Source organism: Corvus kubaryi, unplaced genomic scaffold (genome assembly GCF_017639235.1).
Source record: "Corvus kubaryi isolate FWS band 111438036 unplaced genomic scaffold, C.kubaryi_AGA036_p1.0 split3-37344, whole genome shotgun sequence".
Classification (NCBI taxonomy): Eukaryota; Metazoa; Chordata; class Aves; order Passeriformes; family Corvidae; genus Corvus; species Corvus kubaryi.
The window spans coordinates 189,180-214,555 of NW_024582088.1; the positions used below are offsets into that span (position 1 = coordinate 189,180).

The window sequence follows — 25,376 nt, forward strand, 5'->3', positions numbered from 1 at the left end:
CAAAGTGACTGTCTGTCCATGGACTTTTCTGTCATTTTTCATGTGGTTAATTGCTGTCTATTAATGTGTGAAGCCCTGAGCAGAATTTGCCATGAGAGGACAGGCTGCCTGTGCTGTCAGGCAACTACTTAGGCTGATCCAAGGATACCCAGAGGAAAAACTAGGGATGTATGTCACCATGTATATGATGGCTGGAAAGGCTGGAGAAATGTAGCATCAGGGCTGCAGGATGGTGGAAAACGGGATAAAGAGGATGTTTTCTCCATGGTTCCCTGGCAGTTCTTCCTGCCTACAATGTCTCAGGATGGAAAGAAGAGAGGCAAATTCATGGGCAAGCAGAGTCTTTAGCAGGGAAGCAACTGCAAGACTATGAATGGCCAGGTATGAGCTGGGCAGGGAATAGAGTAGCACTGTGGTCCTTATGGAGGTGACTGATGGCAGAAAGGACACATAGCATATTTGCAGGTTGGGATCAGAGGTGCAGTGCTACTGGTGTTAGTGACTGCAATGGGGAGCAGGGATGAAGTTACCCCATAAACCACAGCTACTCAGCTCCATCCTCCTGCCTGTGAGCTGCTGTTCTGGTCAGGCCCAAGACTGGACACAGGTGCTGCGTTAAGCATTTTTCATGCATATGCAATGGTGTCATTCACCTGGCAGAACTGCATCTGCTGGTCCCTAACAGGCACAGCTGGGTGACAGACAGCACCTCTGCTCATCTCTGCTGCTGTAACATGGGTGGCCGTGGAAGAGGGAGGTACTCAGAGGCTTGGAAGCTGCCTTTTGGGCAGCAGGGGAGCCTGTGGACAGGGTGTATATGCCAGCCTGAATACTCCCTAAGTCCTGCAGTGATGCCTGCAAACCCTAAGACTTTTTTCAGGAAACCAGCATTAGTAGCAAAGAGGAAAAAACACTGTACTCTGCACTGCAGTGGAGACTGCAGTGTCTTCTGCAAGGGGTGTGGAGAGATATTCATTGTCTGGATTCACTTGGCTTGAGCTGTTTGCTCACTGCAGTTCCCTTTGCCTTCATCAAAGGACAAGCTTCCACCATCAGCCCACCCTGGAGGGCCTCATGACGTCCCAAGGCATCATCAGACCTACTAGGAAAAAGCAGGCGGCGATGTGAGGATTCCTCTTGATCTGAGAGACTCCTCCAGGGACAGGACAACTCAGGGACGTTTCAGGTGTGCTGCAATCTCCCAGTGATGCTGCAGAGCTGAGTCAACCCTAAATGAATCCATGCGGTCAGTGTCAGGTTGTGGCTGGATATAAGTTAGGGAGTCACACTTGGCACATCTGGTGGCTGAGAGTTCTTTGTCTCTTCTCATCTGGGCCATGGAAGGCTGCGGATATCAGATTTCTGAGGTGCTCTGGGCTGTTCAGTTGGGAGACCCATGTGTGAAGCTGCGGGGTAGTTTTTCTGCTGCCACCCGTGCTTCACTCAAAGACCTCAGATCGGGCTCTGAGGAGATGGGGGCATTTTGGACGTGGGCCATACCAGCACATTCAGCTGCAGATGGTTACAGGAACAGATAACTGGTCCTGCAGAAATTCCAGGAAGTCTGATCACCCTGGAACATAGATCCTATTCACATCGTCTGTAACCTGAGAGCAGCTCTTCGGAGCTGGGATTAGTAAAAGTATTTGGCTTCACCTGCCCTGCTTCTAGGGAGCTGGTGGGCCAGTGCTAAACCTCTGTCCATAGGGAAGGAGAAGAACGATATTTCTGCAGGCTAATGTTGGTTCTGGCATGGAAGAAACTCACTTTGCTCTGGTTATAGCCACGGAGAGGTGCGAGCAGGGGCTGCACCTGGATAATTCCCTGCCTGGATCACTGAGGGCTATCAAATCCATAGGTGATGGGTCACATGCACACCTTGCACACCCCGACTTGTCCGCAGGGTCAGCCATGTGCATAGGTGTGCTCTTGCCCTACCACCCTGAAATACCGCAGGCAGCAGAGATGTGAAAAGCCGGGGGTTGCGTGGTGGGATGGGGTAAATGGTATATGAACAGACTGGCCTCTGGAGCAGGGGAAATGCTGAAATCTGCACCTCGAAATTGTCCTTTTCTTTGCTGAGGTGTATCCTGCTCCCCTAGATTAGGTAGAGACCTGTTCCTGCCCGGGGGATGGCACCTGGTCCCACAGCCAATCCAAGGAGATGATGGGGCTTGTTTCTTAACGGAGGGGTTTTAGGCATCCCAGCAGTGACGCTGCCTGGGCAGGGAGATGCCCTATGACCACCACTGGAAGAAGTGATCACAATTGTGTGGGAAACCCCTGCCTGTCTCTGGAGTTTGCAGCACTGCCTCCCAGGAGAACAGAGATGAGAAATTGCCTGGTGCCAAGGAGTTGAGTGGGAAAGTTTCAAAACAAGCCGATAAACTGTACGGAAGGTCACCAGGGAACACGGAACTCAGAATGGCTGGAACCAAATTAGGTGTTCAGTGGGCCCTGCTGTCTAAATTTCTGTCCCAGAAGGCAGGTAAATATGATACCAGGTTTTTGAAATAAAGACCTAGGAAACTAAAGGTCACTGAGCAAATTATCAATATTAAAATAGAAACTTGTATTAATAGACATGTGCATGTTCACCTGGAAGAAGGTTGTGATGACTACTTGCTGCAGAGGTGGTGCATCTCCAGGGCAGCAAGCTGAAGGAAGAAACATATGTAAATCAGGGAGAGTCACTTAGAAAAGTGTCCTTGGTTTTCCAAAAGCCCCTGACAAGCTCCATCACTAAAAGGTCTTATTTTGTCACAGCCTGAGCAAGAATGTAATTTTGTAAGTTAGAACAGGTGAAGAAGCTGATTTGCCAAGGGGAGATGTCAGCAGGTGTAAATCCAGCTAAAGGAAGGGTCTTTCTACTGTGTGTAACTGAACAGTAGTACTCACTGCCATGCAGGGTTGGTGAAAGCCAGGTGCAGTAAGGGCTCTGAAAAGGAAGCAGATGGGGGGACAAATTCATCCTACATCCACAGTCTGTCAGCTGGGAGGTATTCAGAACAAAGCTGGGACATGCATTTCAGTTTCTGTGATTTGTGCTGACACGTCATGTCCTGCTGGTTGTGAGGAGGACATGGGATGAGCGACCTCAATTTTTCTTTGTGCCCCATAACTCCACCAGTCGTATTCTGAGGTTACTTGGGCTTTTCTTGGCATTTGTTTCTCAAAGACCCATTTTGCTTATGGCTGATCTTGAGGCTGGATGCAGAGGCATCCCGGTACAGACTGTGGGGCAGGGCAGGGCATGCACATGAGGAAGTGAAGGGAACTGGCTGCTGTGATACTCAGGGAGCCTCTGGAAGAGCTCAGGAATGACAGTCCAGTGGCTCAGGCCCTGAGGAGGTGGGGATCCCATGGGGGTGAGGAAGGATTCCCAGGAAGATGGATGCCCCTTGAGCACTGGCAGTGCTGCTGCCCCGGCAGTTTCTTCCCTAGCAAACCCTGATGGACAGCACTGGCCTCTGCAAAACCTGAGGCCACATCAGGTTGATAACAGCATTGGGGAGATGGCTGTAAGGTCAGAACACCAGCCCCAGACCCTGCCATACCAGGAGGGCTTCCAGACACTCAAAACCAGCCACCAGAGACACGCTCAGCTGAACGGCAGGCTCTGGCAAAGACATGCATTCAGGCCAGGCCAGGGGGCCACGTATTTGGGGAGGGACAAGCCTTTAGATCAGTTGCTAGACAAAGGTGGGCAGGTTTGAGTGCTTTGCTCCAGCAGACAAGCCTGTAGTGCAGTTGGCCTGGGGGCAGCAGCTGCATTAATCCTGACCCTCTTCTTTATCTAAGGCTCTGTCTGGGAAAAAAAAAATGCGTGCCTTGTACACCCTCCTGAGCTACTTGTTCCCTGCTCTGTGCAAGGTGGAGACTCTGGCACAGAGGGACAGCTCTGATGCATTGGTCTGTCCTGCTGCCAGGAACTTGCTGTAGGATTGTGGTGGTACATCCCCTGCCCCAAGCTCAGATCTATGGCCAAACCCAGGACAGGGCTTTGAAATTGGGATAGTCAGCTTTGAGCCCAGAGAAGCAGTGCGCCACCAGGTCCTCAAGTCACCTGTTCCCATATTTTATTGCTTTCCCTGCTGCAAAGCATGTGTATCTGCTGCATCTGTTCTCTGCAGAACCGAAACTCACTTGCTCTCAAACACCTCCTTGCAGGTGTGCAGCCGGGCCACAACTTGAGCATCTCTCTGGTAGCCTAAAGCTGCTGCTGCCTCTTGCTTGGAGGCAGCTTTTCTAGACTTTGACTTGTGCTTGCGCCCCCTCCTTCGTTTCCTCCATGTTGTCAACAAATTCTTTGAAGTGCCAGCAATGGACCTGTGTCCATATGGCAGTGATGGACTTCCTCCTGCCATGCTCAGGGATAGGCTGCTTCCCCTCTATTCACTGTCCCTCTGCTAAAGCCTGTAACACTGTTTGCCAGCTAAGCTCTCTTTTGTCCTGGAAGCTTATGCTCAGCTCAAGTTGTTTCCACAATTGCCTAAGGCCCTTTCAGTGCTGCTGCTTTCCAAGAGAAAAGACCCAGTCTTGTACACATGACCCCCAGTCATGCTTCCTTGAGTTATTTGGCCATGTTCAATGCACAGCCCTTGTAAACCCAGCTTTCCATCGAGTCCAGAGCAGTGGGGAACATACCTGCTGGTGATACAGTTTGTAACTCCCTCACCTTTTGATACTGCACAGGACCCTTCATATAACATACCCTTACCATCTGGCCCGGCAAGCTCAGGAGGGATGAATTTGGGTTTGAATGACCAGGCTGATAACAATATGCAACAAACAGTTCAGTAAAGGGGATGTATTCCAGCCCTGCAGAAAATCCACTGTTGTTGTGTGTGGTGTGGATTGTTCAACGTCAGAAAGGATGGAGGAGAACTAGGCTGGGAGAAAGGTACTGAGTATGATCAGAAATGTGCAGCATGAGGCTATGCTGGTCCAAGATCGGGATCCTGCTACCTTGGAGAACCGAGTATTTTGTTACTTCAGACCGTTATGTTTCTTCGTCACCACAAAGCAGTCACTAGGATGGAGTTACTCACAAGCACTCTGGGTCTGAGCCCCTGTCCATTTCACATGAGGAATTTGCACCAATGATTAATTATGTTACCCTTCACATATGTGGAGAGTGTCATGTACACATGCTGATACTGAGCTAAGGACTGAATTAGCGGCTCAATGAGCTCTGGGTTTTGGCAGGTTGGGAGCTGCTGCTTGTCCATTTGCATTTGGGGAAGCCTCTGCCTCCAGGCAGGCTGTTCCCGTGAGAACTGCCCATGCCAAGGAGAAGGCAAAGATTTTTATATATCACCCACTCTACCCAAGTGTGGGGAACACTTGTTTTGTGGCCTCAGTGTTCTCAGTTTGGACACCACCTCAGCCAGACTACAGGAAAGACAAATCTCTGTGACTGCTGGAAAGCAGGATCTTTGGTTTTAAGAGGGGAGATTTCATCAAAGCAGGCAGAGTCAGCTAGTGGGAAGGCTGATCTGTCTCTGTCCCCCTAGGTTATCACTCTGGATGGACTCTATGGACAGTGGCAGTCTGCACCAAGCCTTGGCTAACTTTTCCAGTCCCACTGTGCAGCACCATTTCATTTTGGGATAACCTGGGAAGCTGCCAAGGGATTGAAGGTCAGGGACCAGGGTCTCATCAATTGGGCACTCTGTCATTGTTTCATGAGGGCTTTCCCTGGCTACCAGAGCCGTCTCTGACTATAAACTCCTTGGAACTAGGCAGGGAGCTGCCATCCTCTCCACACAGCCGGTCTCAGGCTGTCCATACTGGGCTGATAATGAGTTTTCAGCTGCTTGATTGAGGCTTGGAGCAGAGATGGAACAGAAAGAAGCACAGACCTAGGAGCCAGGGGAATGGGTGATTGCAAGGCTGAATATCTTGGTTTGGAGGGATAAGGTCCAGCTTTGTTCAGAGTTCTTCATTCTAGCAGCACCAGCTGGTGACTGAGGCAGCCTATTTCCTTTAAGATCTTGAAAGCCTGCTCCTGGAGCAGGCTGGCAAGTGGGCACCTGGGATGTTGCACTTTGATTTGGACAGTTTCAAAGTGCCTGTACTTAAGGGATTAAGTTTTACTGTGGCAAGGAGCAATTCACCAGAGGATGAGGACCAGGTCTGGATCCTGGACCCTCTCCATTATACTCTTTCTTGCTCTTCATTTGGGTGTTAAGAGCTAATGGGCTGAATTAATGACTCCTCCAACCCTGGCACTAAAGGAAGGTTCCAGGTTTCCCAGCCCTCTTTGCCAGGTGCTAGGAATCATCCTGGTTTCCTTCCTTCCTGTCTCTTCATGGCCCTGGGCTCAGTGCCATGAAGCTCTGCACCTTCCTGCTACCAAGGAGCTGCAAAGCATCCACATCTAAGCAAAATCCTCAGCACAGCTGGGACAGATGCTGGTCCGGTATCCCAAATTGCCTTTGGGTGAAAATGAATGAACTCTCCTTGTGAATGCTGGGCAGGTACTGCCCAGACAATTGACTGCAAATATTCAATTACACTTCGAAATGCATCTTAAGAGAGCCAACCTGCTCTCTTAAGAATGCACTTTCCTAGGCAAACACATGGAAAACCACATTGTAAGGAACTTGATCATTCTTAGGAGGGTTCCCATTATCTCTCACTGGTTTCTCCCCTTCTCTCCTGGAGAAGAGGATATTGTGTTTGCACATGACAGATGCTGTTGGTTAATAGCAACAGGCACAATTGTGAGATCTTCTATGGGTCTATTCTGAGTTAGCAGCAGGTCATTCCTCCTTGCCCATTCAGGGGCCACCTCTCACACCCCTGTGATTCATGTTTTAACAATATCCCATCACTTTTGTCTACTCCATACTTTTCTGCTTCCCTTATCCTAAGGGTAACTGTGCTCAGGACCCTCTGGGTCTTCACATCTTCCTGTCTGGATGATGAAGCACTGGATACAAAGCATGAATGGTGGTCAGGGGGCACTCAATCCAGCCATCCTCAACTCTCTGTTATCTGGGACCTCAGCAGCCATGGCCAGGCACTGGAGCCAGTAACTCAGTTGAGTGACCCAAAGTGTTCCCAGAGATGCCCAAGCCTTCTGGTTCACAGGGATGCCCTCTGCTCCCAGCTACCCCAAGGGTTCTAAAAGTTGTGACAAACTGCAACAGCACTCGTAGATCTGTTGGCAGGAGCAGATGGTTGCAGCTCACCCATTTCCATCAAAGGCTTCTTTGCACTGAGATGATACCAAGGCCAAATGGGTCCTTGCATTTGGTACCTGCTCAAGCTGTAACAAAACTCCTTTTCATTAAGGATTTGAACATCATATGTTGACTCTGGAGCACCACACTCATGGTGCAGTTGTCCCTGTGGACCAGCATGCCCAACACTCTCCACAAGGAGTCATGGAAGAATGGCCTAAGAGAAATGGCATGAGCCCACAGACTACAGCATGAGCAGGCTGGTCATGCAGAGCTGAGATAGAATTTGGTGCAGAGCATGTGAGGAGGCAAACTGTGAGCCCATGTGAGTTTATATGAGTGAGATGTGCATACATGGGGAACAGATGCAGACATGCTCAAGCATCACGGGGTATTCATGTGCATGTAAGAGTGCATCAATGAGTTGTACATGAAGTGTTTTGGGCTATAGGGACAGATATGCAAGAAGTGTATGACCCCATAGTAATTTGGGTGGGCTCTGTGTGGGGCATTGCATATGCCATAGGATACAGGGGGATGGGATGTGCACAGAGGGGCATGTGTCAAGGAGGAACAAGGATGGTGCAAGTTCATCAGGCAGGACATGAACACACACTAGTGAGTTGAGCATGGAAGCATACTTGAGAGGGCAAGGGTGAGAGGAAGAGGATGCCACACACAGATAACGCTCAGAGACAGTGTGGATTACTGCTGTTAATACCTCTGGTAAGAACAGAAGTCTGCTGGCTGGGAGCGGGAGCTGAAAGCTGAGCCCCTTGTTATATTTCCCTGTTCCCGCCTGCACTAATCCCTTTGAGCCCCAGGAAAAAACTGCAGAGAAATCAAACAGGTTGTTCATGCTGCCCCAGTGTCCCCAGGATTAATTAATTTGGGATTTGTGGGAGTCACAAGGTCACACTCCCCCCACTGGCAGAGCTGGCTCTGCAAGGCAAAGGCAGAGCTGGGCTCTGACTCCCCATCCAGGGAAATGCCCCATCAGCCATGACCTGGAGTAGGTCCCTCAGGCAGCCACCCTGGGAAGGTTTTGAGCACTGGGTGACGCAGGCTGACCGAGGGTGCCAGGGCATGGAAAGGCACCGGGCTGGGGGGACTGATAAGCAAGAAGTATGTCCATATCTCATAGATCAGCCTCCAGCTAGAGGCAGCCACTTGGATGGATCCTGCCTACATCTGGCCCTGTGCTCCTTGTCTCATCATCAGTACACATGGTCGCCTGTTAGGGCAAGAACAGAAGCAGAAACACATCAAAAAAGAACAGAGACTCCAAAGAAATGGTTTGTGTGTGACCCTTGCCATCCTATAGGACAAGAGGATGATGAGCAAGGGTTGAAGACCAGGTAAGATGAGCTGTTTGACCCACTTATCCATTCCAAGAAAGGAACTCTGCCTTTTGACGATTTTGTCTTGGGTGCCAGATCCCCAGTTCCCACCACTAGTGCTTACTTAAATGATTCAGAAATTCATTTTCAGCGAGCAGTTGAGCTTACAATGTGGTTTTCCATGTGTTTGCCTAGGAAAGTGCATTCTTAAGAGAGCAGGTTGGCTCTCTTAAGATGCATTTCGAAGTGTAATTGAATATTTGCAGTCAATTGTCTGGGCAGTACCTGCCCAGCATTCACAAGGAGAGTTCATTCATTTTCACCCAAAGGCAATTTGGGATACCGGACCAGCATCTGTCCCAGCTGTGCTGAGGATTTTGCTTAGATGTGGATGCTTTGCAGCTCCTTGGTAGCAGGAAGGTGCAGAGCTTCATGGCACTGAGCCCAGGGCCATGAAGAGACAGGAAGGAAGGAAACCAGGATGATTCCTAGCACCTGGCAAAGAGGGCTGGGAAACCTGGAACCTTCCTTTAGTGCCAGGGTTGGAGGAGTCATTAATTCAGCCCATTAGCTCTTAACACCCAAATGAAGAGCAAGAAAGAGTATAATGGAGAGGGTCCAGGATCCAGACCTGGTCCTTATCTCCTAGTGAACACACACTGTCTATCTAGAGATCCTGGGTGCTGGGCTGGAGTCCATGCCTGGACTGAAAGCATTGCACTGCCCACTTTAGTGCTGGTCATGAACATCATGTTGTGGTCCTTGTGCTGCAAACACATGAAATAACTAAAATTGCCCCCAGAAAGCTCCTGAACTGACCTTAAAGAATTTTTTTTCAGTGGATGAGCAGAGGGTTGCTCAGCTGCTTTCCTTTGGGCATTTCCAGAGGAAGGAGTTGGAGGGAAGGCTTGTTGTGACCAAGCATTGTTGAGGCCAGGGTGGGGAGTGACTGGGAGGTGATGGACACAGTGCAGATTGGAGAGAGTAAAAACTGCATCCTGAGAAGCAAATGTGGCATGTGGGGCCTACCCAGTGAGCTTGAGACTGATGAGAAGCTGCTGCAGAGGTGACACCACCAACTTCCTAAAGGAGAAAATCCCCCAACTAGAAAGTTTTATTTTAATGCTTTCCTTTCCAGGAAAAAAAAAAAAAAAGGTAATTTTTCATGTCTCCAATACTCTGTGGAATTTACAGGATAAGGTGGAAAGTCCAGTTTCAAATTCAGCTTTTCGGGTTGCATTTCAAAGCCTGTCTTTTGAAACTGGAAACAGGAAGTTTTCTCTCTTTCATCTCAGTTTGCTGCTGAGGGCAGTGAGATGACTCATGTCCTGGAGTCTGGCTTTTCTGCCTTTCCTCCATTTTATTTCCCCTTTGTTTTCTCCAACTGTAGGAAAGTTATCAAGTAGGAATAGGAGCATTAAAACCATGACACCATGTCACCTGGTGACTTGTCCAGCACTGATGAAATTTTGAGGCATTTCAACTGGAAAAGAACCAAGAAAGAGGAGGGAGGAATGAAACGTGATTTATTAGAAATAAACTTCTCAGAGGCCAGCATTTGCATTTTCATTCATCTTGAACCAAAATAACTTTTCTGATTTGCTTCACATCGAAACTTGCTTCTTCACAGGGAACATTTTCTAATAGAAATGATCTCACTTTAATATTTTGGCAGGATTTTCCTGTGCGTTTTTTTCTCCTTGGAACTGCACTAATGCAGGGCAGTAAGAGATGACAGACTGGTGAGTTGTGTGGGTGCTGAAAGGGCTGAAACTGCTGCTCTGTAGCTGCAAAACTCACTTGGACATGGAACCAGTGGAGCCTCCTCCAAGGTTTTGCCAGGCCAGGGCTATGAGAAAGTTGGGAGCACCTGGTGCTGCCTGCACTGCCTGATGCAAAACCTTCCCAAGGAGCTCTGTGGTGAGGCATTTTAAAACAGGACCCATTTCCCTAGCCAAGAGGGAGCCTAGGAGCAATGGCTCATGGAAAACGAGTGTACCCGTCACCCCCCAACCAGCGGAGACTGGAACAGCTGCAGTTTTCCTAGGAATTTTCATGGGTACTTAGTGCCGCAGGGCTGCAAGAAAGGGTTAAAGTGTTTTCAGTTACGCAGTGCACAACAAACAAAGGGGATGTGGTAATCCCTCCTGCCACAGAGTGAAAAGTTCACTTGATATGCTACTTTACACTGATTCTCACAGACTCTGGGATTAAACCGGACCCACTCTGACGTCCAGGTTTTCTAGCAAAGGGCTCCAGCTCAGCCTGCCACATTCACTTCATATTTGGGAACATATTCTCTGAAAATCCTGCTGACAGATGAAGAGCAGGAAGACAGCCAGTTTCCCATGGAACAATAGCTCCATGCAAACCACATCTCCTGGCGCCCAACCTGGCCTTGCTGTGGTGGCGGCTGGGGATGTCGGCTGTAGCAGCATCTCTGGGTCCCTGCCAGGTGCAGTCTGCCAGGACTGTCCTTCTGGTCCATGTCACAGAGTCTTGCTTTTATGCCCTGTCTCCCTGCCAGGCTTTGGGGCTGTGCCACACTAATGACTTAGCTGGCAGTTACTGAGCTTTGGCTGAGCTCAGGGGCAGAGGATGTAGGAGCCCAGCACTGGGATGGAAGGGGCAAGGCAAGATGCCTTATGCCATGGTTAGGCTGGGATGCTGAGTGAACTGTTCTCCCTGGATGCCCCTGGCCTTGCTTATTTTCATGCTTCTATGTCTTAAAAGGTTCTTGCAGAGTTGTCTCATGTATAGGGACAACTAACAGAACTCCCCTGGTTGCGAATCTCTGTCACTGCTGCCTGGTCCACAACAATTCAACAGCCAGTGGCACATCAGGACATTTGTTTCTCTGGGATGTTTGAGCTATTTGGCAAAAATTGACAATCTGACTGTTGGGGAGGGCAGACTTCTTTCAGCTACACACAGACCTTGGCCCTTCAGGTGTTCTGGGTTTCACTCTTCATCTGCATGGCAGGGTCAACCCAGCTTTCCCTTTGCTGGGAGATGTGGCAGTGGTGTTTTTGAATTCATTGCTTTTTCTTTCTTTCAGATGAAACACTGAAAATTTTCTCTGAAAGCAAATGTTTTAATGAAAAGAACTCATTAGGTGAAAATCTGATTGTGTCTTCAAAACCTCCCTTTGGTGAATGATTTCTGACCAATTTTTCCATAGAAGCTATTCAAGGAACAAGGTACAAAACTTCCCTCTTGTTCAGTCCTTCAGCTATTTCCCTGCTTTGGGGCACCAGCATTAGCTCCTCTGCCAGATTCTGTCCCAGTAGGTGCGAGAGTAGGAGAGAAGCATGGTACACATGCCGAGGGGATGCCACACAAGGTCCCAACATAACCCTGCCCACTCTGCTGTTCCCAGCTGCTCCTTGGAGCAAATACTTTGGGTTTGAAAACAAGAACAACAAAGAGAAAGGTTTCATGGAGACATGTTTACCAAAGTCTGCAGCCTGAAGGGTTGTTGTGACCAGAACTGGTGGGAGACTCTGCTTTGGCCCCAAACTGTGCTGTGGTCACGCAGGGGATGAGCCAGGGCAGCCATGTTTGCAAAATAAAAACAAACAAACAAACAAATAAAATAGTCACCTTTCCCCTTCAGAGATGTCCAGAAGGATTTTGCTCCAACATCTCTGGGGCTAAGATGAAGCTCAAAATTCAGTTCAAGTCACAGCAGTGGTCCCAATGTAACCCTGTGCCCTTTTACATTCACCTCTGGGTGTCAGGGGGAAGAGCACATCCTTTTCTGACCCTCCAGCTCTGAATGGAGAGATCTTTAATCTGATCTCTCCTCTCTTTCTAGACCATTACAGTGTACAGCAGTTGGGGATGACTCCTGGGGGTACCCAGAATGTCACTCTGAACCAGGAAAGGACCTTGTCCTGGATGAGACACCAGAGTGCTGTGGGTATGTCCAGAAGGGTGGGACTGGATGGGGAGAAGCTCTCAGCCTGCAAGAACCACAGACCAGGGATCTCCTGGCCATGCACAAGACAGTCACCGTGATCTGCTGCTGGTATATGCACCCTCGCTTCCCACCCCCTCACCCCATGGCTTGGGTGATGCTGCAACCCAGCCTATCCAAAACAATAGGACCTTGATCCAGCAGAGCCAAGGGAAAGCAGGGCTTGGGCCTGATCCTGCTCCATGCTCTGAGTTCCTGACCCACACTAGTGAAAAACTGAGTTGAGAGGGCTGGAGGCTTACAGACCTTGCCCCAGAACAAATGTGACAGGGGCACAGCCACACATGGGATGCTCCCAGGATTGATGGGGTGGGAGCAGTGCGGGGCAGTTGGGACTTCAGACAGCCAGAGCCCCCCAGCTGCCTCCCTACTGCTGTTCCCTGTCTGGGGGAGGAGGAAGCGTTTGCTAACCTCCAGCTGTCTGTCCTGTCCAGGCCAGGGTGACTCTATTTAGGGGGTTAGTGGAACAGTGAATTATAAAATGCATCCTTCCCCTGCCCCTTACTCCTCCTCTCCTGCTCTGTCCATCCCCTGTGCCCTCCATCCCTTGCCTCTTCCCAGTGTAGCCCACCACACTCTACCTTCTCTCATGAAGCCTTTTCCCTCACCCTCACAGTGTCCTTGCTCCCCACCCCTCGCCATCACCACAGGGATGTGACATGAGGGAAGAAAGAGAGAAATAGGTTGATCTGGTGGGGAAGAAAAAATGACAGAGACCTGCAGCTCGTGTCTCTTCAGAAGCTGCAGGGGAACATCTGGCTACCAGGAATAATGAGAGATTCGGAAGGAATTGCCCACTAAAGGTATTTCCTTCCAGCTGAAAAACCTCCTGGAAGGACAGCACCCCATCCTAAAGATGGCCTGTGGAGACTCCCTCCACCAAGTCATTCCCAGCCCCGTGTCAGATGAGCTACGTGCGGGTACACACACGGCACTGTGAGAGCCGGCTGAGGGCTCTGAGCCCTCGGGTCATCATCCTGCAGCAGCACTGCGCCAGCCGGGCTTTCGGAGAGCGCCCTTCAGTGTCGGGAGAGGCAGCTGCAGCCGGGTGTCAGGGGACGGGGTGGAGGGAGGAAGGGGAGCTGCGCAGCTCCCAGCTGGGGAAGGAGGCTTTAGGTTTTGGCTGGACCTCAACAGCAGTTCTGCTGGCAGCACTGGTCTGGGAAATGCAGTGTGCCTCCTCCTCCAGCCAGATCCAGCCTGATCCAGGCCCCCCGCGCAGCTACTTTTGCTACTGTGCTGCCAACCCCGCACCAAGCGGCTGCAGCAGTAGGCTGATGCCACACACGCAGATGGGTCCCAGTGACCCATCTCCCTTTCCCTCCAAGTGGGAGGGGATGCTGAGCATGGACACTGTTCTTGCATCCTCACCCGGGGGGTCTGGAATGCTTTTGAGGTCATGATGGGGAACCGGCTGGGCTGAGGGGCTGGTGGCTGTCCACCCCAGGACCTGAACAGGGCAGCAGTGTGGGAACAGCACGTGGGACGGGTTTCTACCATGTCCCCTGTTGCACTGCTGGGAGGCACAAAGATGCTTCAGGTGAAAGACTGGGAACAGACCTGACGAGGAAGCACATCTCCAGCTCTGAGTCCCAGTGTTTACTTGACAGAGCCCCACAATCTCCATGGCTGAGTGGCCTCATAATGCTCCAATGTTGCTGCTGAGCGAGTGCTGGCGGATGTGGTAACAGCTGCTGGACAATACTGGGCAGCTGTGCACTTTCACGCTGGGTAATACACCAGAACCACACTGCAGAGGGCTGCTGGCCTGCCTGTTCCTATGGAAACTCCTTTCAAAAGAGAAAGGCAGACAAACACCCACCCAGTGATGCTGGGTGCTGGCAGGAACCGGATGCTCTTGCAAGCCTGGGGCTGGCTGGGCTGGTTGCAGCAGCTGCTGTGACCCCAGCATGAGGCTGTGGGGAGCACAGCCAGCCAAGGGGGTGATTGAGCTGCCTGGAAGGGTCTATCCCCACAGTCTTGGGCAGCAATGAAAGTACTTAAATAAGGAAATGAGCTATTGAAGGAGAGGGGTCAGATCACAGCCCTCTCCCAGGACTAAGGATTAGAGCACTGTGGCAATAGGAGGGATAATGTCTGGCCATCTACAGTTGTGCAGGCAGTCACAGGATACCAGAGAGAGCAAGCAAAGATTTGGAAGCAGGGTCTGATATGTCTCTTCCGAGTGCATGGCACTTTCCATCCCTGGAGGTGAAAGGATGCTCTGTGCCAGGGTGGTTATCCAGCACCTTGCAGGCAGAACTGTGCTGGGGTAGTGCATTGCTGCCACAGAGGCTTCACCCTGCATCTGCAGTCCAGGCAGAAGGATCCCTGCAAAGACTCTTGGGGTGGTTTGCAGCTGGCTCCATGAATGCAGGAAGGACCAGGTGGGATGAGAGGGGAGGCAAGGAGCAGGGCTCTGTCTGTCCGTATTTTCTTCAGGGACCAGACCAGGGGAAACCCATTGAATTTTCGTAACAGGATGGTGGTTAAGTGTAGCAACCTTGGGTCTGCCTTAGTGAGCAGGAGAGGCAGACGGGCCCTTGGGGAAGAGCTGTCCTACTGCCCCAGAAATTGCGGAGGTTTAGTTAAGTCCCTGACATTTCAATGCAAGTCTCCCCTGGCCCAGGCAGTGGCTACAGGGTGCTCAGAGCTTGGTACAGAGGACAGGGATGTTCAAATGTCTCCCTTCCCCTCCCCTCCCTTGGACACTGCAAGCCAGCATGGGACAAGGCTGATTGCACCAGCCTCAACAACCCCAGTGCTCAGACTGCCTGGTTTGTCTTCCCAAGGTGAGGGCAGATGATAAACATCTGATGTGCCCAATGTGAGCTTAAGCAGAAGTGCCTTGGGCCAGCAAGTAGCTGCTGGAATTCGAGAGCCTCCCATGCCACTCTGGGGACAGGGCACTGTCTCAGGGACACTGTGACCTATCATAGTAGGACTTTCCTGGCCCAAGTGGGGACTGCAGCTGTGTGGGATGGGTGGCAAAGCTACTGAGGCCTTACTGGAATGGGAGTGTGGAGGCACCTGCTTGGGCTGAAGCTAAACACAAGTGATGTAAGGCCATGTGTTAATGCCTGGGCTGTCAAACAGCTTCAGGTGGGCCTTTGCCTTATTGAACCCATTTCTCTGGGCAGAGAGGGCTGGAAGTGATGTGGGTAAAGCCATCTCCTGGTCACATTTAATTAGGTTTCTGTGTTGGTTGGCACTCTGCTTCTGAGGCGATGCTGCTCCATCAGTCTCCATCACCATATGCATGGTATGCTCAGCAGACAGGGACTGCTCTCCTGTTTCATCACAATCAAATTCTGGAGCAACCAGATATCCATATCTTGGATATGGAAGGTGGTGAGCAAGTCTCTCACTGAATTAGTTTTAGCAAGAGGGAGATCAGTTGCTTCCAAGAAGATTGATATCTGCTAAAAGCTGAAGTGCTATTAACTGTTGATGAGGCTTCAGGAGCTTCAAACTGTCCGAGCATACATTTGGGTTCTGCATTGGAATAACTCTCATATGGTTCCTGGTAAGCCCTCAGACACCTGGGCAGATAAGCATGTGCACAGGTGACAATGATGCATGATCTACAGATGCCCAAATCAGAGGATCCTTGATGGACTCCGCAAATTATTTTGAGACATGATGTCCTGTTGTCTCTTGAGAACCTTGCAGGTATGCTGACAACGTCATACATCTGCCGTGAGTTTAATTGTGCCAAGATTATTGAAAATACCCCAAGTCAATTGCACAGACTTGGGCAGACCTCACCTACAAGCTCATCCATTTAATCTTGAGTTTAGTTCTTTTACCCTTGAAAGAGACTGGTTGTGACAAAACCTGGCAGCAATCACTTTTTATTGCACAAATGTCTACCCATCTTGTACTGCAACTGCCCATGAAACATTTGAGGGGTGCACAGAGACACCTTTATGGGCGAGGCTTTCTGCTGGAAAAGATTGGGCTGCAGAAGAAGATGGCTCAGCTCCTGTTGCCACATCTTGTATCATGGGGATGTATTCTTACCTGCAACCACGTTACTTTGGGCAGGTTTAAATCTTGTCTTTGCTTAATCCAATCACATCCAGCTTTGGATGAAAATTGTCCTGAGACACCAGGACTAACTAAGAAATATTTCTGATGGACAAGATTCTTTGAGTTCCTTTTGCAAGCTCAAGGGACTTCCATTCCAACAAATATTAAGTCAGGCAAAAATGCCAAGAAGTCTGCACGGATGAATAAAGAGATCCTAGCAAAACTAAAACAAGAGAAAGAAGCATACAGGGTAGAAGTAAGGTTGGATAACTGGAACAAATACAGAAGCATTGTCAAAGCACACAGGATTGAAGTTAGAAAAGCCAAAGCCCAAGTGAAATTGAATCTGGCTGGGAATTCAAAAACAACAGGATGGACTTTTGTAAGTGTGTAGGCAACAGAAGGAAGAGCATATAATGTGGTCGACATTGTTCAACATTGGGGAACCTATTTGCAAAGGACATATGTCTTGGGGATGGTTTTTTATCCCATACCCTTTTTTTTTTTTTTTTGTGAGTCCAGGGTAGTCACTGCTCTGCACCCCCCCCCCCCCCCCCCCCCCCCGGCCAGCCCCCCCCCGGGAGTATTTTGATGGGTGGGAGCCAGCCCGAGATCTTCTGTGAGAGGTGGGGGGGGCGAGGGGCAGTTGCTTCCTTCTGCTGAGGCAAGTCAACTCCACGCCCATGCGGCGTGATCTCTCTGAGGAGAGAGACTTGTTGCCGTGTGGGTTTTGCCTGTTTTTTTGTTGAGCACCCAGTTCACTGCCGGGGACCGCTCCCACTGCGCAGCCCAACCCCAGTATCAGCCATCCCCGGTGAGCTACCCAGGGGAGCGATTCCCTGCCCAGCCCCGCTGTTCTCTGCCGCTGTGTTTCAGGGCTTCTTGCTACATTTTAACCCAACATTCTGCCACCCCACAGCTTCTGGCACGCCCGGAGTTTTCTGCTACACTGTGTTTGTCATCCCGGCTGTGCCCGCCTCTGCTGTTCCAGCCTGCTGCCTCCGAGGTTTCCTGCTGCAATCCATTCAGTGTCCCGAGGGGCACTGAGACCAGCTACTTCCCGCAAGTTTGCAAAGGAAAGGCCCTTTTCTCTTTCTCTCGCTGGCTGAGCCGCCATTGCCACGTGGAGACAGAGACAGCCAATCTCGCGCCACAGCGCCCCCTGCAGGCGCGGGGGAATCACCGCACCTGCCCTGCCCGGCCGGGAGCCAGCAGCGCCCCTGCCGGCCGTGAGTGGAACTGCACCGAGGGGAAAGCGCCTGCGGCCGATAGAGGCCGGCACTGGGTCTCTGGTTCTGTTTGTTGTTGCTGCTGTTGTTGTTGTTACTTGCCTTGTTATACATGCTAGTAAAGAACTGTTATTCCTTTTCCCATATCTTTGCCTGAAAGCCCTGTAATTTCAAAGTTACAATGATTCAGAGGGAAGGGGGTAATATTTTCCATTCCAAGGGAGGCTCCCACCTTCCTTGGCAGACACCTGTCTTTCAAAAGTTGAAATCTTATTTGGGAGGGACTTGAGGAAAAGCTCCATCATGCAAAGAGTGCTTCCTTTCCATGAGACAATTTGGTGACAGTTCGGGCGTTCACCACAGACTTCTGTAAGTCAGCAGTGAGGAATATAGGCCTCCACAGGATGATACAGCTCATCCCAAGCCAGATACTGAAAAGAGGTCACCACTGTCTATAAAGGGAGCTGAGGGATGTACTTAGATATGGACTTTTAACTTTTGGGTATATGTGGCTGAGTGAAATGGAAATGGTGCATTTATGGGCAAATACTCATAATTTCCAAGCCTGTGATAAATCCAGTTAATGCATGGTTACAAGTAGCTGATGGTTGCCAGCTGCTTCTCTCCAGCTAATTGCTGTCAGACTGTTGGTGTGAGTCCAAATGGTCAGTGGCTTAGGGTGGACGGTGGGTGCGTAGAGTGGAGCAGACCCTCTAGAGTGAAGGGAAGAGTTAATTTTAGCTCCTTTGCATAACATATCCCTCACTAATTTTCAGCTGCCTGCTAAGACTTGATTTTAAACTGCTTTTCCAGAGTGGGTATAATTTTCTGACAAGCTGTGAAGAAGCAGACAAGTGTGAGCAAGAGGAAGTGAGAAGGGGAGAACTGCCAAATATTGTCTTCAAACACAGCACAGAGAACTTGAGAACACCCCTCACAAAAGCAGCCTGGAGTGGGTTGGGTAGGGAGCGTCTGCCCTGATTGACCTACCCAAGCTGTTGAAAGATCCAGTCCTAACTGTGTCCAGGACTGGGCTCTTAGAGTAGGCTCAGCTGAGCTAGTGACCTTGCTTGATGCTGTCCTGTGTGTTATCCAGCCTCTTGTAAGGGTCATCACCTTCCCTGTCCCACCTGTGGGATGCTTTCATCCAGTTTGTAATAAGCACTGATCTGGCTCTTCCCAGAGGAGTTTCTGGAAAGCTAGGGCTTGTGAAAACTGCTGCTGGTGTGTCCCCATTAGTGTCTGTTTTTCTATCTCACCAGGGCACATGGTGGAGCAAGGAGGAAAGAGCTAACAGAAGTGTGGGATAAGGCCAGGCAGCCTGAGTCATCCATGTAGGGTCCAGCAGGGACTGCTGAGCACCTGCTGTCTCCTGGCCTTTCAGCATGTGCTGGGCAAAGCCCATTTCCTCAAGCTGATCCCTTGGATCCTCCCCTTACAGGCTCTGCTTTCAAGTTAGCCCTACTGTGACCTGAGATCCAAGTGGATTTTTCCCTTCATTGGGGTCCAAATCAGAGCCACACCAGGGCTGCTTAACATGGTGTCTCCTTAAGTGGGATGTTGAAGATATCCATATCCAGAACATGGTACTGTGTCTTCTGTCCAGGTGAGCCACTTGCATCAGGGCTGAGAGCAGAACCTGGAGAAGACACATGGGTCTCATGGGGATGGAAAAACATCCTCAGAGTCCTATGCTGTGGCATCAGAAGGGCTGCTTGATGGCATGAGCCTGTGGGTGGCAGGGCGGCTCCTCCCCCCCGACCGCGGACCTCCTATCCCAGAGACAAGAATGAGAGCCGGCGGCAAGGGAGGAAGTGGGAAGGGAGAGGACAGGAGCTCTGAAAGGGAGCGGGAAGGGAGGGGGCAGGAACCTTGCGAGGGAGATTCGGCAGGTTTTGGAAAGCACTGCATTTGCACAATTCAAGTGGCCTGAAAGGAGCAGTAAAAGAAGGGGGCAGGGCTGGGCAGCAGCTGCCGGGCAGTCAATGTCCCCAGCTCCTTTTCCCTTAGTCTGCTCTGTCACCTGCCCACAATTAGCCACGATTTATCACCCCAGAAGTCTGCAATAAGTCAATCTGCCTGAGATTGTCTAGCCCTTCGGTTTCCAGAGAGCAAGTCTCCTCTTTCCCATGGATAGGTGATTAGGAGGCCATCTACCCTTTTGTGTGGGATGAGGGTGGAGGAGGCTGCTACTTCCCTGCCATCCTGGGCTCTCAGGCTTGGCGAGACCAGCTGTCCTCACTGCCCTGATTGTCCTGCTGGGCAGTTGCACTGCTTGTCACTGCCCTGCTGGGCACCAAACCCTGGTTGGCAGTGAGGCCTTTGTAATCCTTGGGGTAGAAGCAGACAATTTGGGGATGCATGGTTCATTGTACCTTGCAGGAGAAGGTCCAGTCAGGCTCCATGTCAGGCAGGGTGCAAAGCTCCCTCTGCTCCTCTCTCCACCCTTTTACCCAACTTGTTTCATGCTTCTGTACTCAAGACAAGGGTCTTGGACAAATATCTGTCTTCCCCTTGTACAGAGAGAGATCATCTGGCTGAGCCTCATGATGAAGCCATGACTCATGTGAGGACAGCTAGGCTCAATGAGGATGCTGGTGCAAAATGAGGCTGTGATGAGATGCCCTCTAAGTCCAGCCTTGTGTGTCACTGAGACTCAGTTTCCACATTTTGTTGATGTTCCCTGCTATAGAAAAGCTGAGCATAAAGACTGATGAAACAGGTCCTGACAGGACCAGTTTAGGGTAACTGCACTGGCAAAGGCTGCCCTGTCCATTCAGCAGGGCTCCAGGAGCCAGGCTTTTTGCATACCTCTGTTTGTGCATCTCTGTTGCAGGCCTTGTCCTGTACTGTGTATGCCCTTTCAACAGCTTGTCCAAGGTATGTATGATGAAGGTAGGATGGTTTGCTCAGGTGGTAGAGAGCATGGGGAGGGAGGCTTAGACTTGCTGTTCTGCTCTCCACCCCTCCCCATCCCCCTGGCCAGACTTTTACATAGTGCTGCTTAGAACAGCAGAACTTTACACCTTGCGCAGCTGCAGACTCCTGCCTGTTGCAGCTTGGATGAGAGGGTAAATGTTGCCCAGGCTGCTACAGACCCTCCAGCCCTTGTAATATGCTCTTCCTGCCTCTGAGGGGGACCAGGCTGGCGGAAAGCCCTGCCTGTCTGTATCTCCCCTCTCCACACAGAAACCCTGTCCATGGGGATGCTTCTTATGGGCCCTGAAGGGACTAGGCTGGGTTTTGGAGGGCTCTGCATACCACACGAGTCTTCCTGTTCAGGCTCCTGAGGCAGGAGCTGAGTCATCTCAGCAGGAATGGGATGAGCAGCAGATGTCTCTCTGTACTTCATGTCAGTCATCTGGCATGTGTCATCTGGCATGGCCCGTCTCTGTGCCTCACCCCTAAAGAGGTGATGGGCACATCCAAGGACACACAGGGTGTTGTCTGGTCCAACTCAGGGCATGGATAAGCAGCGCGCTCCAAAATTCCATGCTTTCTCTGCCATACCTCTAGCCCAACCCTCCTCCTCCCCAAAGCCTGCTCCTCTGCAGCTACTAAATTACCTCTTGCCTGCAGGAAGGAGAAGCCTTGAGCTGCCTCTGTTATCACCACAAACACCATGGCAGCAGGAGAGGATGGGTGGTAACCCTGACAATGCCAGTAAGCAACTTGTGCTGTGCAATGTGACCAGCAGCCAACTCATCCCACCAGGTAGACCCTGGGGCAGTGACTCACAGGGGTGTCACAGCCAGCGTGGTCCAAACTGGTGTGTGGGAATTGCTCGTGGTGCTTGGGGAAGCATTGCTGATTGATGGGATGAGTGCTCTTCTGCTGATTATATTTATGGCAGCCTCCAGGGAACATGTCCAAAGCTCTGGTTTTTCTGGCTTGTTGGTTCCCTGCCTCTTCCCTGCTGTCATATTGCAGACACAATCTGTGGTTAGTGTCCTGACCAAGAACTTGGAGCACCTCCTTCCTGCTTCTTCCTCCATGAACTGGTCATGAGGTGGGTGGCCTTCTGTTTTCATGAAGCTGTGTGTACCCTGACCTGTCCCGTCCCATCCCGTCCCGTCCCATCCATCTGCCCAGAGCTGTGGTTGCTACTGGTGGCTATTAGGTGTGACAGTGACATTTAGTAAATCCTAAAATGGAGAGGCCTGAATGGGAAGCAGAGAAGACCCTGAGGTACTCTCACTATTGCCTCTGAAAAGGCAAATTGCAATAGTGGTAGGAAAGGACACCTGGAAGAAGGTGCAAACACCAGCCTAGCATGACTGGTAGTGTCCTGTCTGCCAAGCTTTCCCTCCCCAGTGCAATCATGAGCTTCTGCCCTTGATTGGTGGCTCCTGGAGCACCCTGAGGGTGGGGGGCTGCCTTCCCACTGCGTGTCGTTCAGGTGGATGAGCTCCAAATCCTACCCCCCAGGCCCTGGGTTCCTGGACCAACACTTCTCCATTCCAGGGCTTCTCTCGTTCAAACGTTCAACTTGGTGCCTGAAGATGAGCACCTGATGGTTGGGGGGGTCCCAGCCTGGAGCTGGGCAAGATGCAGCAGAACAAGATGAATGTCTCACCCCTGAAAATTCCCAACCCATTTCCTGGCCATGTCCTAGTTCAGAGATCTCTTCCTGTGTCAGAGAGAGGTGGTTTCCTATGAATCCACAGAGAGCTGGGCTGTCCCTCCCAGGGTTCTGTGGCAGTAGTTGGAGGCCATCTTCCCTTGTCGCATGGAGGGAGGTGGTTAGTGAAGCCTGTACTGGGAGGTCCTGGATGGGTTTTCAGCATGTGCTTTTGACACAGGGCACAGAAGAGAGAAGTAGCCACATTGTTTCTAGTGCCATTTGATCCAAAGAGCCCAGGCAGGGACAAAGCCTGCCAGAGCTGCTACACAGCCGCACGGGGTCTCTGGTTACCAGCACTGCCTGCCTTGAAACAATCCCAGTGGGGTGAAATGCATTCACCAGGGTGTGAAACCAGGCAAGTGTGAGTGGTTCCTCTCTCTTCCCCAAAATAATGTCCCCAAAGGGGAAACAACATCAAGGTAAAGTAAATCACTCCATCCCAGCCTGCTGGCTGGATGCATATCCTTGCTGGTGCTTGGCCCTGGACAAGGCACCCAGGACCTGAATTCCCTGTTGGGCAGGCTGAGCCAGCGCATGCAGGCAGTCATCCTTCCCCATCACTGTGGACATTGGTATTTGATTTATTGCCTCTTCAGGAGGAACTCTTAGACTTCCCTTTGGAGCTGGAGGCAGATCTGAGCAGCTGTGTTTGGCATGGCAGGGTCTAGTGGTTAGAGCCAGAGACGAAACGGCAGGACTCCTGAGCTCATTACTGTAATGAAGCTCAGGGAATTGGTTGTTGCTTATGGAGCTTTCCATTTAAGGAGGCCAGACTAGATGATGGTCCCTTCTGGCCTTAAAACATATGAAGCTACAAATAACTCAGCCAATAATTAGAAATTTGAGTCTCATTCCTGTGAATATTACAGGCTTGCTGGACTAGAAGCTACAAAGGCTGCACCGAGCTTTCCTTGTGTTTTAAGAGAAGTCATTTCCTGGTGGTGGTCCCCTGAGCAAATCCCAAGACTGATGTCATCCGCGTTGGTATGTAAGCACATGCAGGTAAACGACATCACTGTGAACTTGTGTCATGTCCAGTGTCATCTAGATGTGGCAAATAAGGATAATAAAGAGGGAAAAGTCAGATTTCTCATGATCATATCTCCTCTGGAGTGTGAACTGACTTTGACATCCCTATCCCATCCCGCAGAGCATGGGCAGAACCTCCAAAAAGCAAAAGTGATGCTTGGTAAGAAAACTTGGAGGAGAAAATGCTATATTGTCAAACATGCATCTTCACCTGCTGGTCAGGGCATATCTCTGGGGGTGTTTTATATCCCTAACATGTTCTACCATTGTTCTTGGCTCTGTTTCCCATCCTCTTCATTTTATTACTGCTTTTTACTTGGACAAGTTTTACTGATTTCAGGTCAAGTCTGTGTGCAGGGTAACCCTGATGTTGGGCATATTTGGCAGCATGGGTGAGGAAGTCAAGAGGAAGGTGGAGGACTCCTGTTTTTCTCAGCAACAGGTTTGTGGCCACCTGAGCCTAAATGGAACTGTGGGGAGAGGTTTCATGGCAAACTTTGGGAATTTATCACCAAATACGATTAGGAAGTGCTGTTATCCCAGTTTTTTTATACAGCCCCGCTCAGTGTTGCCTGTATCATCTCTCTTTTTCTCCTCACCTTTGCTGTATGTTGCTTGGTTTCACATAAGACATTTCAGACTTTCTTCTTTGTTTTTTTTAACCCCTATCCTTGCACATATCAGTATTTCTTCTTTCCCTACCTGGCTGCAGCAACAGTTCCAGCGCTGCCAGGAGGACACTGCATCCCTAGCGCTAAATCCCAGACCTACCACTGCCTCCTCTGCCTTACCGACTGGGCTGAGCTGGTGGAGGCAAGCTCAGAGTCAGGATATAAATCTGTACTCAGCAGAGCTTGGCTGATCATAACCAATATCTTTGAAAAATATAGGGAAAGGCTGCAGTGAATCAGAAGACCGAGTTGCTCTCTTCTTCCACCAGCATGTACATATGCAGCCTCCAGATGGGAAACAGCCATGGAAAAGCATATCCCTTGGGACCAGGGTAACAAGTCCCAGGCAGAGAAAATGCACAAAGGGAGGAAAAGGGGGTGGCCATGTTACCAAGGGGGTTCACTCCACAACAAACAAAAAGGTGTGACGAAACGCTGGGTTGCACACATGTAAACAGCAACCAGGGGTATTTCCTTGAGCAGGACCTGAATGCTGGGGCTGAGAACTCAACAACTCAGCATTGCACAATGGATGGGTTGGAGTCTAGTCTGTTCTTGTTTTCTCAGTTAAATGCCATTTTTGAAATGTATTGTTTGTATTGTTTAATCTCTGCCATAAACTATGTGGGACACGTCATGAATTAGTGCTGCAGCAGACGCCTTGGTTTGGGAAATTTTCATTTCTTGAATAAAACTCCTTCCCCTTATAATTTTGTAGCTTTAGCACACACATCCCTCTCTTGGATCTAGATAGCAAGGGTAAAAACAGGGGTCACAACAACCACTGAGAATCTTTCATTCATATCTAAAAAGACCTGAAAAAGACCTTCCTATTCATGTCAAGAAGTCTTCCTGAGAAATCCTTTCTGCATTGTTTTTTGCTGACATCTGTACTGCCCCAGGTATGATTAATTCTCCTGCTCACAATAAAATGCTTCTCCTTTACCTCTGAAGCAGTCTGCCATTTCACAATTAGTTGGTAAAACACACCATGCATTCACCTTAAGCAGCAATGAGAACCTGGCCAGCTTTGCTCCTGACAGCACAAGGGAGATTTGCCCTCGAGGGAAAACAGCTTGGCACTTTTAGCTTTCTGATGAACGATGTTCCTGACAGAGTTCAGAGGTGTTGGAGAAAGTGGTTTAGGTTTCTCAAAGGGCTGGTTGTTCTTGGGAGGCTCTTCCTAGGGTCTGTGAGGCTTGGGGTGGGCTTGGAAGGAGGGTGCTTTTCGGAAATCACTGTGGGCCCTGGATCCGACTGATCCAAGTGCAGCCCCCGCCCA

The 25,376-nt window shown here is 50.3% G+C and overlaps 1 long non-coding RNA gene across 1 annotated transcript; it reads left to right on the forward strand.

Moving 5' to 3' along the window:
* The first annotated feature begins 20,206 nt into the window (after positions 1 to 20,206).
* LOC121658685 lies at positions 20,207 to 25,047 on the forward strand. Its single transcript, XR_006014024.1, has 2 exons — positions 20,207 to 21,779; positions 23,264 to 25,047. It is a non-coding gene; the product is annotated as an uncharacterized LOC121658685 (long non-coding RNA).
* The last annotated feature ends 329 nt before the right edge of the window (positions 25,048 to 25,376 follow it).